Raw genomic sequence first — 21892 nt, forward strand, 5'->3', positions numbered from 1 at the left:
GAGGATGCAATGCAATATGATTCTACATGCAGGGATGCGAAATGCTGGGTAGAATGCCAAGATGAGGCAAGGGGATCTACTGGGGAAATGATCACCATCTTCTGGACCCTGGCAAGGCTGTTGGAGATGCACAGCGCAAAGAATTCTGTGGGGAAATGACCCGCCACACGGTGTTCTAGCAATGACGAAATACCGAGATTCTTACTGGGGAGAGAACGACACTGAAAACCTGCTGTTGGGGAAAGCGATAGTGGTTCTGGAAACCACGATTTGCGAGAGATGACTCAGCAAGGGAAGCAAACACTGATACGGTACCAAGGTTCTGCTTCAAGGAAAGAAACCATGGATCTGGCATTGGGATTATCGATCTGGCCTCGAACTCTAAGGAGCAGCCACTTCTGTTGGGAAGATACAGTCTGGCACTGTCAACTCCGCTGGGGATATATAGTCTGGCACTGTCAACTCTACTAGGGAGTGTATATTCAGAAACAACCGCTTGGGGAAGTACGGTGGTGAGAAACTGCTGGGGATTGAAGAATCCAACGCTCTGATCAGCTCTGTAGGGATAAGACACCGAATTCGTCTTTTGGTGACTTCACTGGGGAAGATATTCACGGTCATCTGCAAGGGATTTTAAGGAAATGCCCCGAGGGTACCTGTTCTGAATAGACGATCCAAAGCACTTAAAATTTACAGCAATTTTAAATGTTTATTAAGCATGTACCTGTAAAGCCCTTATGTGTCATGATGCAATGTTTATCAAAAATTCGGACGTCATTTTTGCAAACAAAACAGTAAAATGAAAATGAAAACAGAGATATACTGAATAACATGATTTTATTGATTGAATGGCCTCTGAATAGGCATTTACATCAGGAAGCAATCCCTGGAAAGAGGTAATCGCACAAAAGATAAAAACAGAAATTAATCTAATGGCAATGTGAAATGGATTTCTATTGGGTTCCAATTCTGCTATGACTTGCTCGTCTTCAAGATCCTCCAGATGATCAGCCTTCTGAAAAGGTGATTGGACTGTTTCCTACCTTTCGAAAATTTCCAGTCATCGACATGAGATGAGATTCAGAACTAACTCAGAACGCAGTCATTCGCTTAATCCCTAACTTTTGCCTGGATCGCCCTTTTCGGGTTTTCAATCCACCGGGATACCCATTTTTGCCTAAGTTGCCTTTTCAGGTTTTCAACTTACCGGGTGTACGATCTTTTCATTTTTAATCCCTAATTTTTGCCCGAACCTTTTCATTTTCTTGATTCGTCGGGATGCCCATTTTTTGCATGGACTATTCTTTTTACTGTCCAACGGGTCTATTTTATGCGAAGTATTTTTTAACTGCGTCTGAGTTCACAGGGAAAGTGAAGTTTTCACCATCCATAGTTGCAAGCATTAAGGCCCCACCATCAAAAACCTTGGTGACAATATACGGTCCATCATAGTTAGGAGTCCACTTGCCCATGTGATCTGTCTGAGGAGGAAGGATCCTTTTCAACACTAAATCTCCGACTTGGAAACAACGAGGGCGCACTTTCTGATCAAAGGCTCTCTTCATCCGACTCTGATACAACTGCCCATGACAAATGGCTGCCATTCGCTTCTCTTCGATAAGACTCAACTCATTGAACCTTGTCCGAATCCATTCGGCTTCGTCTAACTTGACATCCAACAGGACTCTTAGAGAAGGAATCTCCACTTCAACAGGTAGGACTGCTTCCATACCATACACCAGGGAGTAAGGGGTTGCCCCGGTCGATGTACGTACTGAAGTGCGGTACCCATGCAAGGCGAAGGGTAGCATCTCATGTCAATCTCTGTACGTGACGACCATCTTCTGCACAATCTTCTTTATGTTCTTATTTGCCGCCTCAACAGCGCCGTTCATCTTAGGGCGGTAAGGGGAAGAATTGTGATGCTGAATGTTGAAGTTCTGACACAACTCCTTCATCATTTTGTTGTTGAGATTAGAACCATTATCAGTAATGATTCTTTCGGGAATCCCATAGCGACAAATGATTTCTTTCTTGATGAAACGGGAAACCACATGTCTGGTGACATTCGCGAACGATGCTGCTTCGACCCACTTGGTGAAATAGTCGATGGCAACAAGGATGAAGCGATGCCCATTGGAAGCAGTCGGCTCAATCTTTCTAATCATGTCAATGCCCCACATAGAAAACAGCCACTACGAAGACATCACATTCAGAGGATTCGGCGGTACATGCACCTTATCAGCATAAATCTGGCATTTATGACACTTCCGAGCATACTTGAAACAATCTAATTCCATGGTCATCCAATAATAACCCGATCTCAACAATTTCTTAGCCATTGCATGTCTGCCGGCATGAGTACCGAAGGAACCTTCATGAACTTCCTGCATTAACATGTCCGCCTCGTGTCTGTCCACGCATCTGAGCAAAACCATGTCGAAGTTCCTCTTATACAGCACATCGTCTTTGTTCAAGAAGAAACTGCCTGCCAATCTTCTCAAAGTCTTTCTGTCATTGTTGGATGCCCCTGCAGGGTACTCTTGATTCTTCAGAAAGCACTTGGTATCGTGATACCAGGGCTTGTCATCGACTACCAGTTCAGCAGCAAACACATATGCGGCCCTGTCAAGGCGTATCACATCAATCCTGGGAGCATGGTTCCAGCGAATTACCTTGATCATGGAGGATAGAGTAGCAAGTGCGTCTGCCATCTGGTTCTCATCACGAGGTATGTGATACAATTTTACTGTTGTGAAGAAAGTCAACAGTCTTCTCGTGTAGTCTCTGTAGGGGACCAGAGTGGGCTGGAGAGTATTCCAATCACCATTCACTTGATTGATCACCAGAGCTGAATCTCCGAAGATATCCAAAGTCTTGATTCTCAAATCAATGGCTTGCTCAATACCCAAGATACAGGCCTCGTACTCAGCTTCATTATTTGTGCACTCAAAAGTCAAACGAGCGGTGAAAGGTATGTGGACACCTTTCGGAGTTGTAATGACATCACCAATTCCACTTCCTCTGGCGTTGACAGCCCCATCAAACAACAAAGTCCACTTTTCGTCTGGATCAGGTCCCTCTTCAACAACTGGCTCTTCACAGTCTTTCATCTTGAGGAACATGATGTCTTCATCTAGAAAATCAAACTTCATCGGCTCATAATCATCAATCGGCTGCTGAGCAAGATAGTCCGACAGAATACTCCCTTTGATGGCCTTCTGTGACGTGTACTGAATATCATACTCTGTTAAAATCATTTGCCAACGAGCGACCCTTCCGGTGAGAGATGGCTTCTCGAATATGTATTTCACTGGATCCATCTTAGAAATCAACAAGGTAGTATGGTTCAACATATACTGCCGCAGTCGGCGAGCAGCCCGGGCCAAAGCACAGCAAGTTTTCTCAAGCTGCGAATATTTGACTTCACAGTCGGTAAACTTTTTGCTAAGGTAGTATATGGCATGGTCTTTTCGACCAAACTCGTCATGCTGTCCCAATACACACCCCATCGAGTTCTCAGTCACTGATAGGTACATTATCAGAGGTCTCCCAGGAACTGGAGGTATAAGGATCGGAGGTTTTTGTAGATACTCTTTTATCTTCTCGAAAGCCCTTTGACAATCTTCATTCCACCTGATAGCCTGATCTTTCCTCAGCAATTTGAAAATTGGCTCACACGTGGTTGTCAGGTGAGAGATGAACCTTGCAATGTAGTTCAACCTCCCTAAGAAACTACGGACTTGCTTCTCTGTTCTTGGCTCAGGCATTTCCTGTATCGCTTTCACTTTGGCTGGATCCACCTCAATCCCTTTTTCACTAACAATAAAACCCAGCAATTTTCCCGATCTCACCCTGAAAGTGCACTTGTTCGGATTAAGTCTCAGTTTGAATTTCCTCAAACGCTCAAACAGTTTCTGCAAATTCACCAAATGTTCTTCTTCTGTCTGAGATTTGGCAATCATATCGTCCACATAAACCTCGATTTCATGATGAATCATATCATGGAACAGAGTCACCATAGCTCGTTGATATGTTGCTCCAACATTTTTCAGACCAAACGGCATCACCTTGTAGCAGAAGGTGCCCCATGGGGTTATGAAAGTTGTCTTTTCCATGTCTTCTGGTGCCATCTTGATTTGGTTATAGCCAGAAAAGCCATCCATGAAGGAGAATACCGAGAACTGAGCTGTATTGTCCACCAAAACGTCGATGTGAGGTAATGGGAAATCATCTTTAGGGCTAGCTCTGTTCAGATCCCGGTAGTCGACACACATGCGTACCTTTCCATCCTTCTTAGGTACTAGGACGATGTTTGCAACCCATGGCGGATAATTGGTGACTGCTAGAAACCCTGCATCCAACTGCTTTTGCACTTCTTCCTTTATCTTGACGGCCATCTCTGGTCTTGTTCTTCTGAGCTTCTGCTTGACCGGAGGACAACCTTCTTTGAGAGGCAAGCGGTGTACCACGATGTCTGTGTCCAGCCCAGGCATGTCCTGATAAGACCAGGCGAAGATGTCAACGTATTCTTGCAGCAATTCAATCAGCCCTTTCTTCACATTGTCTTCTAAAGCAGCCCCTATCTTGATTTCTCTCTTGGCGTCCTCGGTGCCGAGATTAATCACTTCAACAGACTCTTGATGCGGTTGAATAACCCTTTCCTCTTGTTTTAATAACCTGGTAAGCTCTTCAGGGAGTTCACAGTCTTCATCACCCTCTTCTTCAGCTTGAAAGATTGGATTTTCAAAGTCGAAACGAGCCGTAGCAGAAACGTTATCAATAGGATCCGGTGACGTGCATCTGCATGAGTGATGGTATGTGCTTATGAGTGTGAAAGAAAAAAGTGGAAACTAAACAAAACATTGCCATTTTTTTTTTTTGAAAAACTGCAAAAATAGAAAGACAGGGAACGAAATATTTGAATGCAAAAAGACGTCCTTTATTTATGATAAAAATGCAAGTGTCACATAGACGGGCCCTACAATGAGTCATTACGCCCTGGGCGGAACGTAAGACTTGGATATGCATGAATAAACAAAGAAAATTACTCTTCAAGAAGAGTGACTTGGATAATCTCTTCAGAAGACCAATTGTTGATGACTTCACCCGGGATCCTCGGACGCACCCAGTTGTCAATGTCACAATCACTATCCCCATCTTCTTCGTTGACCGCAGAGACTTGACCATACTGAATGATGCCAGCACTGGAGAAAGTGATCGGCCCCTGAAGTGTTGTAGAAGTCAAAACTGGCTGATACCCAATCCCGAACTTATCTTCTTTCACTGGTAATTCCAACAGACGCCCCCAACCGGGAGCAACACCTGAATCCACCACGGCCCGTGTCTGCTTAAAGGATGAGATAGAGGCACCCGCTTTAACCTCTTCCACCGGAGTTGCATCCTTGATTTGAACTGACTCAAAAGCCTGACACAGAGTCTCATGAATTTCACCTTCTACTTCTACATACTTGAATGTAGACAGGTTACTGACCAGGATGTCCTCCTCGCCATAGACGGTGATAATTCGTCCGTTGACCGGAAACTTAATCTTCTGATGTAGAGTTGAAGAGACTGCCCCAGCATTATGGATCCAAGGATGACCCAGCAGGCAACTGTAGGAAGGACTGATATCCATCACGTAGAAGACACTGTTGAAGGTTTGTGATCCAATCAGAATTGGCAATTCTACCTCTCCCAACACCGATCTCTTAGAACCATCGAAGGCTCTCACAATAAAATCTGAAGGTTTCAAGACCAAACCCTCTACTTCTAACTTCGACAGGGCTCTCTTGGGTAGCACATTGAGAGAGGAGCCTGTATCCACCAGAACATGCGATAGCACGGTGTCTCTGCATTCCATCGAGATGTGCAGAGCCTTGTTATGATTGCGTCCGGCTGGTGTCAAGTCAGAATCGGTGAAACCCAACGCATTGCTTGCATGCACATTGGCGACGATCCCTTCTAGTTGGTTTACCGAGATTTCTTGAGGTACATATGCAGCATTAAAAACCTTCAGAAGTGCCTCCCTGTGTGCCTCCGAACACAACAGGAGTGAGAGAATGGATATCTTGGACGGAGTCCGAATCAACTGATCGACTACCTTGTAGTCGCTTTTCTTTATGATTCTCAGAAGCTCGTCCACATCCTTTGCAAAAGTGGGCTCAGAACCATCCTGGGGTGCAGAGGTACCCTCATTCACGACTTGCTTGCCTTTGGTTTCCGCCACAGCATCAGCATTATCAGCTTGGGTAACCGGTGGTGAGAACAATCTACCACTCCTGGTGAATCGGCCGATTCCACCGGCATTATCCACTGCGGGACCGTCAAGTTCAGGATTCTGACCCTCTTCTACTTTCAGTGGTCGTTCCACCTTATGATCGTGCATATACACACTCCCCTCATAATGCCACGGAATGGCCCTTCCATTGGTGAAAGGTAAAGGACCAGGGGTTGTGATGGTCATAGTAGATCGTCGCACTGGTGGCACGGGTTGCGCTTCTGGCACACTGATCTGATTAGTTGGGTAGAAAATAGTGATAGTAGCAATATCACAGTCGTACTCGGAAATCTCATTCATTGAAATGCAAGCATCCGAAACATCGGGAATAAATACATCATCATGGATTACAGAATCAGTAGGAACAACATCTGCGAATTCATCAGTAGCATCTTCAAACCCTTCTTCCTCAACCCCTTCCACAAACTCTTGGACAGACAAATCTTCAACCTGGAGGATACCTTTGTCGAGAAAGGCCTGGATACCCTGCTGTAGCTTCAAACAACCTCCACTCTGAGTGGCACAATCCAAACAACCCTTCCCACAACCGGGGAAAACATCGGCCTTCAGCAAGCATCCTTTGATATCCAACAATAGAGTCTTCAACTTCAACACATCCTTAATGGACTTGGCTTTTCCCTCTATCATGTTAACGTTCGCACCACCATGCTGGGGCATGGGATTGTTAACGACATTCGGAGCCGGTGCAAGGTCGATGGCCTTTGAATCTATGGGGTCTTGAACTACGTGCTTAAAAGCTTTGCAGTTCTCAATATTGTGGCCAGGTGCCCTAGAGTGGAAGCTACACCTAGCGTTGGCGTCGTAACCCACCGGAAGTCTACCAATAGGAGGAGCCAGAGTGCGCAGTTGCACAAGTTGTAGTTGTTGAAGACTAGAAAGCAACTGAGCGTACGACATTGGAAGGGTGTCGAAACGCCGATCCATCATCCTTTGCCTCTGTTGATAGGCGGGTCTGTTACCCGGTTGCTACTGCTGTTGATACTGAGCTGGTTGACGTTGTGATTGTTGTTGTTGTAGTGGCACTGCAGCTGGAATGGTCACAGCCGCAACATACGGTTGTTGATGATAGTTCTGAAAGTTATTCCTCCGGTTATCCCTGTTCTGATAAGAAGATATGGCATTTGCATCCCCTTCTCTCCTCTTCTGTCCCTGAATGAACGGCTTCTTCACCCCTGATGAGGATCCACCTCCACTCTGGCTCTTATAGGTCTTTAGGTAATTCTCCACCCTTTCTCCAGTAGAGACCACATCAGCAAAGTTGGAAGCATTCACCCCACCAGACGCTCCAGATAAGGTCCAGGCAGCGTATTCATGAACATGTTGGCCATTTCCTTTTCCAACATAGGAGGCTGAACACGGGAAGCTGTATCCCTCCAGCGTTAAGCGTATTCCCTGAAGCACTCATTGCTTTTAAGAGACAGATTCTGAAGTTGAGTTCTGTCCGGAGCCATGTCTGCATTATACTGATACTGCTTCACGAAAGCCTCTGCCAAATCCCTCCAGCAATGGATGTGGGCTCTGTCCAGCCTCATATACCATTCCAAGGATGCCCAGCTAGGCTATCCTGGAAGAAGTACATAAGTAGCTTCTCGTCATCAGAGTATACAACCATTTTACAAAAATAGGCTTGCACGTGAGTTTTGGGGCAAGAGCTGCCATGGTATTTGTCAAATATCGGGACCTTGAATTTCGGTGGCACTCTCACACCTGGGACCAGCCCCAAGTCAGCAACATCTATTCCCAGAAGATTCTGTCCTTCCACTGCTTTCAACCTCTCTTCCAATCTTCTAAACATGGGGTCCATGCCAAAGTCTTCCTGAAGCAAGGGGAACTGATCATCCTGACCATCCTGAATGGGTTGTTGATCTAGGTTGACACGCGGGATCGGGATAGGCCCCGGTCCATTGGGACCATTAGCCTCTCCAGCTGGAGGATCAGCCAACGTCTCCGGTTGAGTAATAGGGGGATCCCTCTGTACCAACAATCTAAGCTCCTGCTGTCCTTGAGCCACCCCTTGAACCAAATCCATGAATTGATTCATGCGATCTTCATCTCGGAGAGCTCTGCTTGTAGGCTCTCCATCGCTCTCTGTTGATTCCTTCGGGTACCGTATCGGTGAATGCCTGAGTCAGCTATCCTGCTAGTGGGACACCAAACAATATGAGAACACTACAGCGGTACCTGTTATGCAAGATATGACAATGAATATGTAAATGCAATGCCATGTTTATCAAATCCAAAAGGTATTCTACCCCCTTGATTCTAGTCTCACATCCGGCGAATAGTGCAAGAAGACTGAGTCATGGATAAACTTTTGAGATCAAGATGCAACAAAGGGAAACCAACATACAAATGAGTTCCAGGAAAGGGGCCTTAGCCAAAAGTATCAAAAGAGGATCCCCACAACAAGCCTGTGGATTATCACTACACAACAACAAAACAAAAAGTAAAGGGAGGAACATAAACCAGGGATCAGCCTCCTGTATACAACCCATAAGGACTGCTCCTCACTTCATCCAGTAATGCCACCGTGTCGGGATGATCTGGAGATTCTGTCAAATGCCGGATAAGCAAATTCCTCTTGTGAATGATCCCATCCAGTTCGTTGATGTGCTCTCTGTAGTAATTCCCATCATCTTCTCTGAATACCTCTTCAAGTCTGGATTTCTTCAAACCTGCCAACACCTTGAGTTCTTCAATCTGTCCTCGAGCCTCATGGAGTTGATCTGTGATGTAGCCATTAGTAGAACGGGCGCACAAAAGCTCATTGTTTTTCCCCTTCAGCAAAGTCGTCAATTTCTCTATCTGACCAGTCAGTTCGGCTACTGTCTCCTCCTCCTTTGCCTTCCGAGAAGTTGAAAATGCATCCCATTGCTCCTGCCACCCAGCTAATTTACCATGAGCATCTACTAACTGTTGCTTGACTCGCCTCAACTCAGAACTGGATGATCTCAAGGCTTCGTCTGTCTTCCTGAAGAAGTCTGCCTCCACAGCAAATCTCCTCTCTGCTTCCTTTTGCACTCCGACGGCTTCCCCCTTCTGATATTCTGCCTCCTGGAATTGACGCATACAGTCTTGCAACTTCTCACTTAACTCTGAGTTCTTGGTTTGAAGTCCCTCCATGGCACTCTTCAACTTGTCGTACTCCTCTCGGCTCACCATTGTTGACTGCTCAGGAGTAGGTGGATACAAAGGTTCTTCAATAGGGAACGGCAGACCAAACTCTTCGACTCTTCCTTGAAGCCACTCTTCATACCGAGGGTAAGTTCTACAATCTCCTTTTCCAAGGACGGTTCTTCCTCTCTTGATCACCTTGAGCCAGGCCTCAACTGCCTTACGGGATACCGTCAAATCAGGTGAAGAATGGAAAAATAGAGATTCTTCCACATCCTTTTCCAAAGGCGGAGTTCTTAAAGCATATCCAAACTGTCTAACTGCTAGAGAAGGATTATAGTTGATTCCTCCTCTTCTTCCTACCAACGGAACATTTGGGAAGTTCCCACAACTGTGAATAATATCTGCCCGAAGCAAGCTCCGGTCGGACCACCAAGAAATATCTTCAGCTCTCAACCCCATCAATCTCTTCGACCAACTCAACGAGTCCTTGACATTAACGAACACTCCTGATTTGGGTAGGTGAGAACTGAACCACCTATAAAACAAAGGCACACAATAATTCAACAATCCCCCTTTTCTATTCTTATTTATGTGGTGCACTGAATGAAAGAAATCTCCTAGCAAGGTCGGTACTGGATTTCTCAACACGAAGAGGCGTATTGCGTCCATGTCCACAAATTTGGCGACATTAGGGAACAAGACAATCCCATACACGCAAAGAGCCAACACAGCATTGAAACCCCTCTGGTTACCGTCTTCCAGCTTCTTCTTTGCTTCTCCCAGTAAGAAACTCAGATGAAAACCACTAACTTCTCCCTTCTGACACATATTAGCCTTCCAGACTAATTCCTCCAAATATGTGGCTGAAGCAACCATGCTGAGATCGGGCAGAAACTCAGAACTGTAGAACAATAACTGTGACCTGATAGGAACTCTGAGAAAACTGGCAATCTCCTCCAGAGTAGGGACCAAGATATAATCCGGGAATGTGAAACACCTCAATGGAGGGTCATAGAACTGTAGCAGTGTGAATAGGGCGTCATGTTGATCTTTGGAAAGAACCGTGACGAAACTTAGAATCAGACCGTAATCCTCTCGGAATCCTTCTAGAGAACCAGGATCCATTAACTGCATCAACTGTTGGATGGGCTCCAGACAGACCACCGGAAACTTATAGGCGACAAGTCTCTTTCTGCCAATATCCATCTTAAGAGAACCAGAAAAACTCCGACTGGAATCAAGAAGAAGATGTAAACCCCCTTGAAATGGATAAACATGTGTTAAATGATATGAATGCAAATGATGTGATGATGTGAATGCAGTGCAGTGGTATGTCAATCAGGATTGCTGTATCTGCTTGAACATCTGTCGGGTTACACTGTCTGAAGAGAAAACCACTGAGGAATATAATACAAGATCAAAGCTCTGCTCCAGAAAACCGGGTTGGTTGGAGGTTAAGGTTTCCTGAATTTAGCCCGCCCCTCACTGGTAGGTTCTAAGAACAGAAGTTCGTCAACTTCAGCCCTTCAGTCGCGAATAATATGTTTACCACTGAAGGTTTGGCATTATTACGGGATAAAAGACCTCCACTGACTCCCCTCAACAGGACATCCTAAAGCAAGTTCCCAGTCTCGGGGTCCTCGGATTGATCAGCGAGAATGCGCCCACCAGAGCTAACATAATCACGTCTCGGAGGAGAGGCCTCGATTGAGTTCTCGGGAAATGGTCACCAGAGTCGACGATTTCTAAAGGAACATCATGTCGTTACGGAACATCCGTAGGACATAATATATCCAAGAGAAACCTCGTCTGGGTGTGGTTCTTCACGAACGACTTAACGTAGCAACATGTCACGCAAGCCTCATGATCATCCACTCTAAAACCTGTGTGTACACTCAAGCCTGGGTAATGGGCTTATCTCTCGTAGAACATCCCATCCCAACAAACAAACAACAGCTCCAACAGTTACAGCAGATGAATGCAAGCAAGTAAGTAAATAAATGTACAAAAGCATGAACACCCAATAAACAAGAAAATCACACAATCTAGGAGGGACTCGCTTAGGGAAGATGGACCAGCAAGAGGTCAACTTCATTTCCCCAGCAGAGTCGCCAGCTGTCGCAACCTGAAAAATACAGTGCGCGAAAAAAACAACCGGCGAAAGAAAAAGACAGAAGAGTCGCCACCGTGCGTTATTCATCCCAAAGGAGGGAAAGGAAACGCTCGAAGTAAACCTGAAAAAAGAAAGGACAAGACGGGGTCTCGCAACCAAATCTTGGGTTCGGGAGTCGGTTATGCGAAGGGAAGGTATTAGCACCCCTACGCATCCATAGTACTCTACGGGATCCACTTTTGTGGTTTTTGTCTAAAGGGTGTGGGTTTACCTAATGTGTTTATTTACTAAAAAGGTTAAGAGAAATGACTCGCGCGGATGTCGCATCCACTGCATACGTATCTCATCTGAATATGAGAATCAGAGTCTTCGTAGCTCGGCTGACCTATGGGTTGGGGGATGTGTGCTCGCTAAGACATCGCGTCTTATGCCTACGTATCTCATCTGGAATGAGAATCAGAGCAAGCCGTAGTTCGGCTAACTACGGGGTTATGGATTGGGTTTTGGACGAACAACGTTACTACGCAATCTACCGGATGCTCGACCTTTGGAGACTTACTCGCCTGTAGTAGAAGGAGTAAACGTGTGTTATGGGTTTTAGGGTTTGGGATGCTCGAGGGCAAACAGGCAGTCCTTGACGAAGGAACCGCGCTACATGTGGGAATATGAATACAAAACACAAAACATGTATCTCAAAGTAAAATGCCACCAAGGGGCTCAAACATTGCCTCCTATCGAGGTCTTCCAGCTAAGAAAGCGATAAAGTACGAGAAAAGGAAAAAATTACCACACGGATAAAGATCCGAAGTTACAGCAATTAAAGGATTAGCAACCCTGAGATCTCTCCAGCTAGACCATCAAAGAAAATCAGTCAATACGATTAATCAGGATAAACCTCCAGATGGTATCCCTGCAAGAGTATGTGAGTACTCACGAAAACTCAACAAAAGGGTTAGTGAAACACGATAAGCATTTTTTTCATGGATAATAGTATGGTTTCAGAAACCTCAAACCCTGTGGCATACACTTAAGAAATTAAACGATTAAGCATTCAAGGCATTATTTATACATTCATACATAATTATGAACCCGTGGGCAAAAACCTAATGAAATTCATCCATCATACCTCAAACATTCAGATGATCCAAATTAAGAGCATAAAGGTAATGGGAATAAGGGCAAACCTGATTGGAGAGCTTGATTGAAATTGAGTTGCACTCGTGAGGTTTACAAAACAATCTTTAGGGTTTATGTGAGGCGGAGTGAACTTCTCAGGGCTGCCTGAAGGTCGCTGCAGAGTAGTTCCTAGGTTTCCTTCTCTCAAAATCTTTCTCCAGTGAATCTCCCAGTGTAACTCCCAGTGTGTTTTCCTCTACTGAAACTTCAGTATTTATAGACTGATTTTCGTGGGTAGTGGGCTCAAATGAGGGAGACCTAAGTCTAAAAAAAATTTGTTATATTTTATTTATTTATTTATTTATTTTTATTTTTATTTTTATTTTTCAGGAAAAATGAAGGGTAAATTTTGGGGTATTACAAGGTGCTAGCGAATGCCTACGGGTTCTGGGTTCTTCCTTGATAACAGTCCAATTTCAAAAAACCCTAAATCCTATGGTACCCATTTCGGAAACTAAGTGATTAAACATTCAAGGCATTGTTCTACATATTCATGCACATCTAAACCCACATGCAAAACCTAATGATACCCACTCTCCCAAATTCACCCATAATGTCTCATACTTCAGAAATTTCAAATTGAAAGCATAAAGTAATGGAAATAGGGCAAACCTGGTTGGAGAGATCGATTGAAATTGAAATGTAACGGTTAGGGTTTGCAATGCAATAGTTAGGGTTAGTGTGAGATGGAAGTGAAAAATGTCTGAGTCAGCCTGAGAGTGAGAGTGAGACTAAAATAATTTAAAATGTTTTTTTTGGGCCCAAATAAGTGGCCCTCTGAAAATTAAATGGGTTTCTGCCACGCTCGCTACTGTCTTCGCCTAGCGAGCAGCTAGCGAATCATCTCGCTACTGTCTTCGCCTAGCGAGCAGCTAGCGAACATGACAGGATTTTGTTTTTTCCAAAACAGCATGCAAAGCACAATTCAGAAAGGTTCCATCAAACACTCCCGGACTTGGGTAAAAACATAGCTAGCACTTACTCGTTAGGCGAGCATCCAGCGAGCAGGTTAGCGAGTAATTCCAGTAGCAACATCATCAAGGCTCGCTGGAGTGAAGGAGGAAGCGTGGGCTTCGCCTAGCGAAGGATTGCTCGCCTAGCGAGCATGACAGTTCAGGAACAGACCTTTGTCCCTTCAAGATGAACCTTCTGAATGATGAATAGACCCCATTTGAACATGTTGGAAGTATCTCAAGTCATTTCCTATCCATTTGACCTTCAGTTGACCGATAGTTGACTTTTGGCTTCACAGTTGAATTTTGAACTGTACTGAGCCCATTAAGCTTGATCCTTTAGAGAAAACCTCTGAAAATGAAACCCTAGCTCCCAAGAGCTCTACACAACATCCATAAGACCTTCAAACCAAATAATGCGTCTCAATTCTTGAGGAATCCTACTTTGACTTTGATACCCAGATGAATACAAGCTTCTTGGAAGACAAACTCTTGGAGCCAATTCTGATTGGCATGATGAAATGCAATATGAAATGTTAAATGACCTAAAATGAATGTGTGAATGAGGAGGGAAAATTTGAGGTGCTACAACCTCAAACACAGGGAATTCAAAATTTGGAGAAGGAGAATGATCAATGTATTTAATGGGGTTAGGAACCAACCTGCATAATAATTTGATATTTAGATTTTAGAGTAGCGAATTTGTGACCAAATATTATGCAGATGGACAATTGTATTGTTTATTTATGTTTTTTGTGATTACCATTTTCAGAATAAAGCAAAAAGTAAAAAAAGAACATCATAGATGTGGATGAATAGAATTAATTTTTTTGATGATCAAATTCAAAATGCCCAAACAATGTTCACTTCTCCTTTTGGCATAGGAGAAGGATTTTTTTTAAAAATATAAAAGCAATTACTTAGATCGATGCAAAATAACAGGAATATCAACAGCAGTCCAATTGTTGCAAGCCTTTCCATGCGTCACAAAATTGGTGCAGTCTTCCTCTTCGTCATCCTTTAGCACATCGGCTAAGTGTTATTCATTGCCATGAATGAACCCTCCACTACAGAAGTTGAGTTGCATATCCTCAGACCTTATAGTTGATGAACATCACTGAAAGCCCAAACTGGTTCTACCTTTGTTGTCGGAGACCTCTACCATGCGCCCTTACTGATCAATATTTCCTTCTTCAACAATCTTCCTTGCATCCTTCAATGAGGACATAGGTGCCCCAACTCTCTTTTCAGTAGCAATAGATAAGGCTTGGAACGGAGTTCCAACCTCATCCTCAGCTTCAACATAAGAGAAAGATGGCAGGTGGCTAACCAACAATGCCTTCTCCCCACCAACAATAACAAGCTTTCCATTCTTTACAAACTTGAGCTTCTGATGCAATATGGCGGTAACAACTCCCACCTCGTGGATCCATGGCCTTCCCAACAAACAAGTGTAAACCGGGTGGATATCCATTACTTGAAAAGTAATATGAAAATCACTTAGACCTATCTTCACTGGAAGGTCCACTTCACCAATAACTGTTTTGCATGAACCGTCAAAAGCTTTGATGATTTCACCTTTATACCTCATGGACGCTCCTTGATATGATAATTTTGACAGAGTTGACTTCGGCAGCACATTCAATTAAGACCCGGTGTCGACAAGCACATTCGACAAAGCATCATCTTTGCAATTCATAGAGATATGCAAATCCAGATTATGATTCCTACCCTCCACAGGGAGTTCTTCATCACAAAAACTGAGATTATTACAGGAAGTGATGTTAGCCACAATATGATCTAATTGATCCACCGTAACATCATGTTCCACAAATGCTTGCTCAAGAAATTTTTGCAGTGCTTCTCTGTGCGCTTCTGAATTCATAAGCAGAGACAGTACTGAAATATTTGAGGGGGTTTGGAGCAGCTGCTCCACCATATTGAACTCACTCTTTTTTTGATCAAACAAAGTACCTCATCATCATCATTAGCCTTCAAATTGCTGGATTCACCAGACTGACCTTTTTAAGCACTAACCGGATCTACAACAGGCACTTCCAATTTCTTACTGACAGTTGATTCTTCCTTATCTTTTGGGGAACACCAGCCCAAACACATGACCACTTTGGGTCACCTTGGTAACATCAGCAATGCTCACTACAGAGATGGTCGTAGGCAACAGGACCTCTTGACCATCCTTCATCAGTGTTGCATTGTACTGATACGGAACAGCTTTATCGGATGAATATAGGATTGGACCCGCTAACCGTATGACCAACAGCGATACCGATCTATTGCTGACGCTATTATTGTTACTGTTGTCGTACTGAATCACCACTCTCTCGGGATTCTTGAAAACTGGCACTATGACATTCACATCGTCATCTACATGACGAGATTGAACAATTTGAATCATGCATTCATCCATTAACCACTGGATGTCCCTTTTCACAACCTCACAACCTCTTGAGTTGATACTACAGATAGCACAACCATCATGGTCGTGCTCACAATCACTTACCATATAAATGTCCTTGTGCATAGCCACTAAGGACCTCCTAATAAAACAAACATCAAACACTTTAAACTCCCCATGACAACCGTCCACCATATTAGCAGAAGAATTCCCATGAGCGGGCAATGGATTTGCTTTCACATTGGGTGCATGGTCCTCGAAGGAAACCATTCCACTCTTTATCAGCTTCTTAACTTCATACTTGAGCGGATAGCAGTTCTTAATGTCATGTCCGAGTGCTCCTTGTTGAAAAGCACAACAGAGTTCAGGCTTGTACCACCATGGAAGTGGTTCTGGAATTTCTGGAGGGTTTCTCGGTTGGAGTAGGTTCTTGAGAACCAAAGATGGGTATAGTTCAGCGTACGTCACAGGAATCGAGTCAAAAGAGACCTTCTTCCTCTCAAAGTTTTGTTGATGGTGATTGTTGGTACTGTTGTTGCTATAAGTGTTTGTTCGTTTTTGTGGTTGTTGTTGTTGACATTGTTGTTGTTGTTGAATTGGTGTAGCTTGATTATTCAAGAATACTGGAATGATTGAAGATACTTGATGATGATGTTGACGGGACGGTTGATTCCTTCTGATCTGAGGCCTCCTCTGCCTCCGATTAGAAATTGCATTAGCTTCACTATCTTTCTTCTTCCCTTTGTTTGACAAAAGCTTCTCCCAGGTCGTTGAAAGTGTGAATGCTTGCACTGTCCAACCCCATATACCAACGGAGTGCAGCACCAATCAAACTGTCTTGGAAGTAGTGGATCAACAGTTGATCGTTGTCAGTTTGGGTAGATATCCTGCGGGCATACATCACTAGATGGCTGAGCGGACTTGTGTTCCCTTTGTATTTTTCAAAGTCAGGCACTTTGAACTTCACTAGAATCTTCACATTCGGCACCAGACATAACTCAACAGCACTCTTCCCAAACAAATCCTTACCTCTCAATGTCTTCAATTCCTTGTGCAGCTCAAGAAATTGATCTTTCATTTCATCCAATTTCTTATAAACATTCGGACCCTCAGACGGCTCGGAATGATAAATGGTGTCCTCTACACGAGGTAAGGTGTGCACAACGGGAGGCGGCACAGACATGATCGGGCTAGATGCCAGCATAGAAGCAAAAGTAGGCACAAAGCCTTCAGGCATGAAGTTCGGCGGAATTCCCCATGGGAATCCGGCAGGCATAATAGGCGCAAAGTGAGTGGTAGCAACAGACATGGTAGAGGTAGCCACCTCTGGAATAACAGTCCTCTGAGGAGGAGGAGTTGCGGGCGTTGGAGAAGATTGGCTCTGAGCAGCCAATACTGACTCCATCGTGGCAGTCAGTCGAGCGATCTCGTCCTTCAACTCTCTATTCTCTTGCTCAAGATGTTCCATGATTCTCAGATGATTGGCGCGAGTGTTGTACCGATGATTCAGCTTGGCTTAAGCACAGAAGAAACACCAATGAGACATCTGGCGAAAGAGAAACCTGCTTATGCAAATGATGCATGGAGCGCAATGCTTGTTTTTTTTCAAGGAACTTACTATATCATTTACAAATACATATATACTTAACAACAATTTGATATGACCATAAAAATCTATTTTCATTTATATAATTGGAAGGATTACACTGAGTACAATTTTAGAAACCAAATGAAAAATACAAGAGAAAAGGAGACTAGTCATCCTAAGGGTCCCTAACAACAATGTCAGAAGATTTCGCTGCAGGCGCGTACTTCCTTCGAATGCGTCGAATCTCGGTCTCAAAAGAAGCCTTCGTCCGAGTCTTCTCGAGGACAAGCTGATCAACAATCTTCTTCCAAGCAACAGAAGGTTGAGGCATGCTAGAGGAAGATGAAACCTCCGGCTCTCTCTGTCTCTTTGTCACTCCATCTTCAAGTAGCTCAATAAGTGCATCTTTGTCCTTAGATTCCAACTGCAACTCTTCATGCTTCTTGCTCAAAGCACGGAAACGCTCTTCCCACATATCATTCTCTTGCTTCATCTTGGCGAGTGCGTCTTCCAACTCCTCTACATCTTGGTTAGGGAGAGTTAATGGCTCAACCACAACCATAGACATAGGTCTATCACAAAGATAAGGCATCTTCAACTCCAAAGCTCTCTTCTTAACCCAAAGAGTGTAAGCTTCCAAAGCTACACAGTTGCGCGGACCAAGCTCAGATCTTCCTTTCCTATGCACATTATGCCAAGCATGCACAATATTATGCTTCAAATGTTAGGTATCTTTACCCTCTTGATAGAAAAGATCTTCTAACAAAGTGTTATTAGGTTTGTCTCTCAAGGGGAACCCAAGTTGACGACGAGCCAAAGCAGGATTATAGTTAATTCCTCCTTGTGTACCAATGAGAGGCACATTAGAGAATTCACCACAACAATCAATAATCTCAAAACTGCTCAAAGAAGGATCATACCAAACTATATCATCATTAGTGAAAAACATAAGTATTTGAGACCACCGTAGACATTGTTTGTTCTCCACAAAAGCAGGCGTCTGAGGCAAGTGCGAAATAAACCACTTGCACAGAAGAGGAATGCAACAGACAATAGTTCTTCCACCTTTAGAATTCCTTAGATGCAAGGAGAAGTACATATCACCCAACAAAGTAGGCACATGATTCCCAATCAAGAAAATTCTAATGGCATTAACATCAACAAAACCATCAATGTTAGGTAAAAAAGCTAATCCATAGATGAGCAACACAAGGATAGCTTCAAAAGCGTCCACACTACCAGCTTGAGCAAAGGCAGTAGCTTCCTTGATGAGGAAATCAGAAGGCAACCCAAACAATCATCCTTTCTTCACCTAATGAGCCTCTATCTCAGACTTCTTCAAGTGAAGAGCTTCAGCAATAAGATGATATCTCATAATCTCTTCAAATCCACTAAACGACACTTTGTTAGACACAGGTATTCCCAAGAGATGGGCATACTCCTCCAACATAGGCACAAGCTGATAATCAAGAAAAGTGAAGCAATAGTAGAAAGGGTCATAAAACTGCACCAATACACTCAAAAGTCCTTCAACGACATTAGCAGACAAGATAGGCAAAAGCTTCCCATGGCGTTGTTTGAAGACCAAGGGATCTAATACAAAAGATGCTAGCTTCCTTAACTCTTTCAAGTCGGGACATCAGAAACTGTACTTCTTAGTATTCCTTCGTCCACAATCCATGGTTTGAAAATATTTGCAAATAACACCTCAGTTCCTTGAAATTTCTGTGTGATGAATGTTATGATGCGCATGAATGCATGAATGCAACAATCACAAATAAGGGATCACACACAAGGCAAACAAACAAAGGTCAAAGGATGAATCAAGTCATTGTCAAGATCAATCATCCATTTTGGTGGATTATGGTTTTCACCTTATCAACACCCAAGTTCCATTGATATTGACAAGACTTGATTGGATCGACCAAGAATCAAGGGTTTGTTGTGAGTCACGAGCATGGAGTCTGGGTAAGAACCATCCCAAAGGAGTGAACTAAGGATAAAAACCTGTAGATCATGTTCTAAAAAGTTCCCAGAGTCTTAATTCCATCTATCGAATATTACATGTTAAGATGACTGACTCATCAGCCCATAATATTCTCAAGAGAAACTCGTCTGGGTGTAGTATCGCGTAACAACTATTATCAAGTCTACACTTGAACAGTCTCTGCACTACGTCATAAATAGGTCGAGAGGGGGTAAATGTTCTACGGTCCTCAGCTTCTCGGACCTAAATTAGAGATAGTAATGCCTAACCACAAATACTTGCGTGACATTTCCAAATCCAAAAGAGTCTCCACTGAGCAGATGGATCTCAACCCAACTTGTTAAGGACTACTCCACACAAGTCGAATATGATTATACCATCCTCTTATCTTAATTGCACTCAAGTTTGGGTTACAACTTATCTCACCACTCAGAGATCACCAAGCACAACAAGCAGATTATATCACACAAACAAATATACAAACATCAAATATACAATTATATACACATAAAAAAGTAGGCTAAACCTACTGGAGACTACTCCCCATCAGAGTCGCCACTTAATTTTTGTAGCAGTAAATTCATGATCATCAAGCTATCGATAAGCTAGACATCAAATAACAAGAGTCGCAACCACGCTTTTATTGTTTCCAATGGAAAGGGGAAAAGTACGAACAAAACCCAAAAGTAAGAAGTTTTCAAATCAAAAATAATAAAATGTCATAGATTACAGGTAAGGGGGTTGGTTACACGGAGGGAAGGTGTTAGCACCCAAAGTGTCTTAGGTACTCCTAGGGAGCCCTTTTTTGTGTGCATATGTATTTTGTACAAAAGTGATGTTTACAAACAAATAGAATGTGGGGATGAGAAAAGAATTCATTAATTATATTTTTGTGTTTGGGCAGCTGTAACACCTCAAAATTTGCCCTCCTCTCTTGGGACTAGCTTAGCATTTTGCATTTCATTTGGTAGGACATTAGGCATTACATCTTTGCATATCATGTGGAAACAATAAGCAAGTCATCCTCCTAGGTCTTTCTCAGAAGATGGAGAGGTTAAGAGATTCAAGCTTGAGGGTCTCATGAATTGATCACTAATCATCTGAGGTTTGTGCTTCAATTGAGGTTTCTTGGTTCCTCAGGGAGATTGGGTATTATCTTGGTTGAAATGGTACATCATCATCATCATGAGTCATTATTTCTGATCAAGCTCCTTGGGATTAGGGTTTTGACCTCTAGTCAACCCTAATCAGTTGCATTCTACCAGTCAGGGTTCTGCAAGGAGATGAGGTCTTTAATGAGATGGAGATCATCATATGATTTTGTTGAGCTTTTATAAGCTAGGGTTTCATGTTGGAGTTATTTCATCAAGTGGTTGAGGCTCAAAATCATCTATGCATGACCAAGTCATCTGTCAATCACAAAAGTCAACTGTCAGGTCAACTGTTGGATTTGGAGGTGGGAAGTGAGTGGAAATACTTCATTCATGTTAAAACAAGTCTCATTTGACATTTCAAACACTCACATTGGAGAATTTGAGGTCAAGTCAAAACTTTCCAAAAATAGAAAGTGACCTGTAATTTGAACTTGCCAAAAATGGAAAGGTTTTCAACTCAAGATTACATCATCAAGAAAGCTTCAAATGAAATTTTGTTGAACATGAAAGTTGTATATATTTCTCTCCCATTTCCAAAAAGTCTAAGATCATCAATTTCTCATGTGTGGTTAAGGAGATATGATCAAATCTTGACAAAGTGTACATGGAGCTTCAAATGGGCATAACTTCTCAACCAAAACTCCAAATTGAGTGGCTCTTTTTGCATATTGATCCTTGTAACATGTATTTTCCAAGCATACAATCATTTGGCATGAAATCTCATTTGCATGGCATTGGCTCATTCATGAAGATTTTGGGAAGAAATTGCACAAATTCATTTTGGGTGAACATATGCATACCAAGCCAATTCCAACATGTGCATGGAATATTTTTAAGTGATTTTAAGCCTTCAACATGCACTGTTCACGTGCATGAAGGTGCATGAAGTAGAAAATCCATTTTTGCACTTACACCACAAAGCTCCTTAATCTCATTTGCATTTGCCCTAAACCTTGCTTAAACATGATTAGCATTGAGTATAAAGCCCTAATCCTAACTGTTTTCATCACAATTACCAATTCTAGATCTAGAATCACAAAAATCTCAAAAATTCTCTCTCACTTTTTCTCCAAAATTCTTCAAACAC

Source organism: Lathyrus oleraceus, chromosome 4 (genome assembly GCF_024323335.1).
Source record: "Lathyrus oleraceus cultivar Zhongwan6 chromosome 4, CAAS_Psat_ZW6_1.0, whole genome shotgun sequence".
Lineage (NCBI taxonomy): Eukaryota > Viridiplantae > Streptophyta > Magnoliopsida > Fabales > Fabaceae > Lathyrus > Lathyrus oleraceus.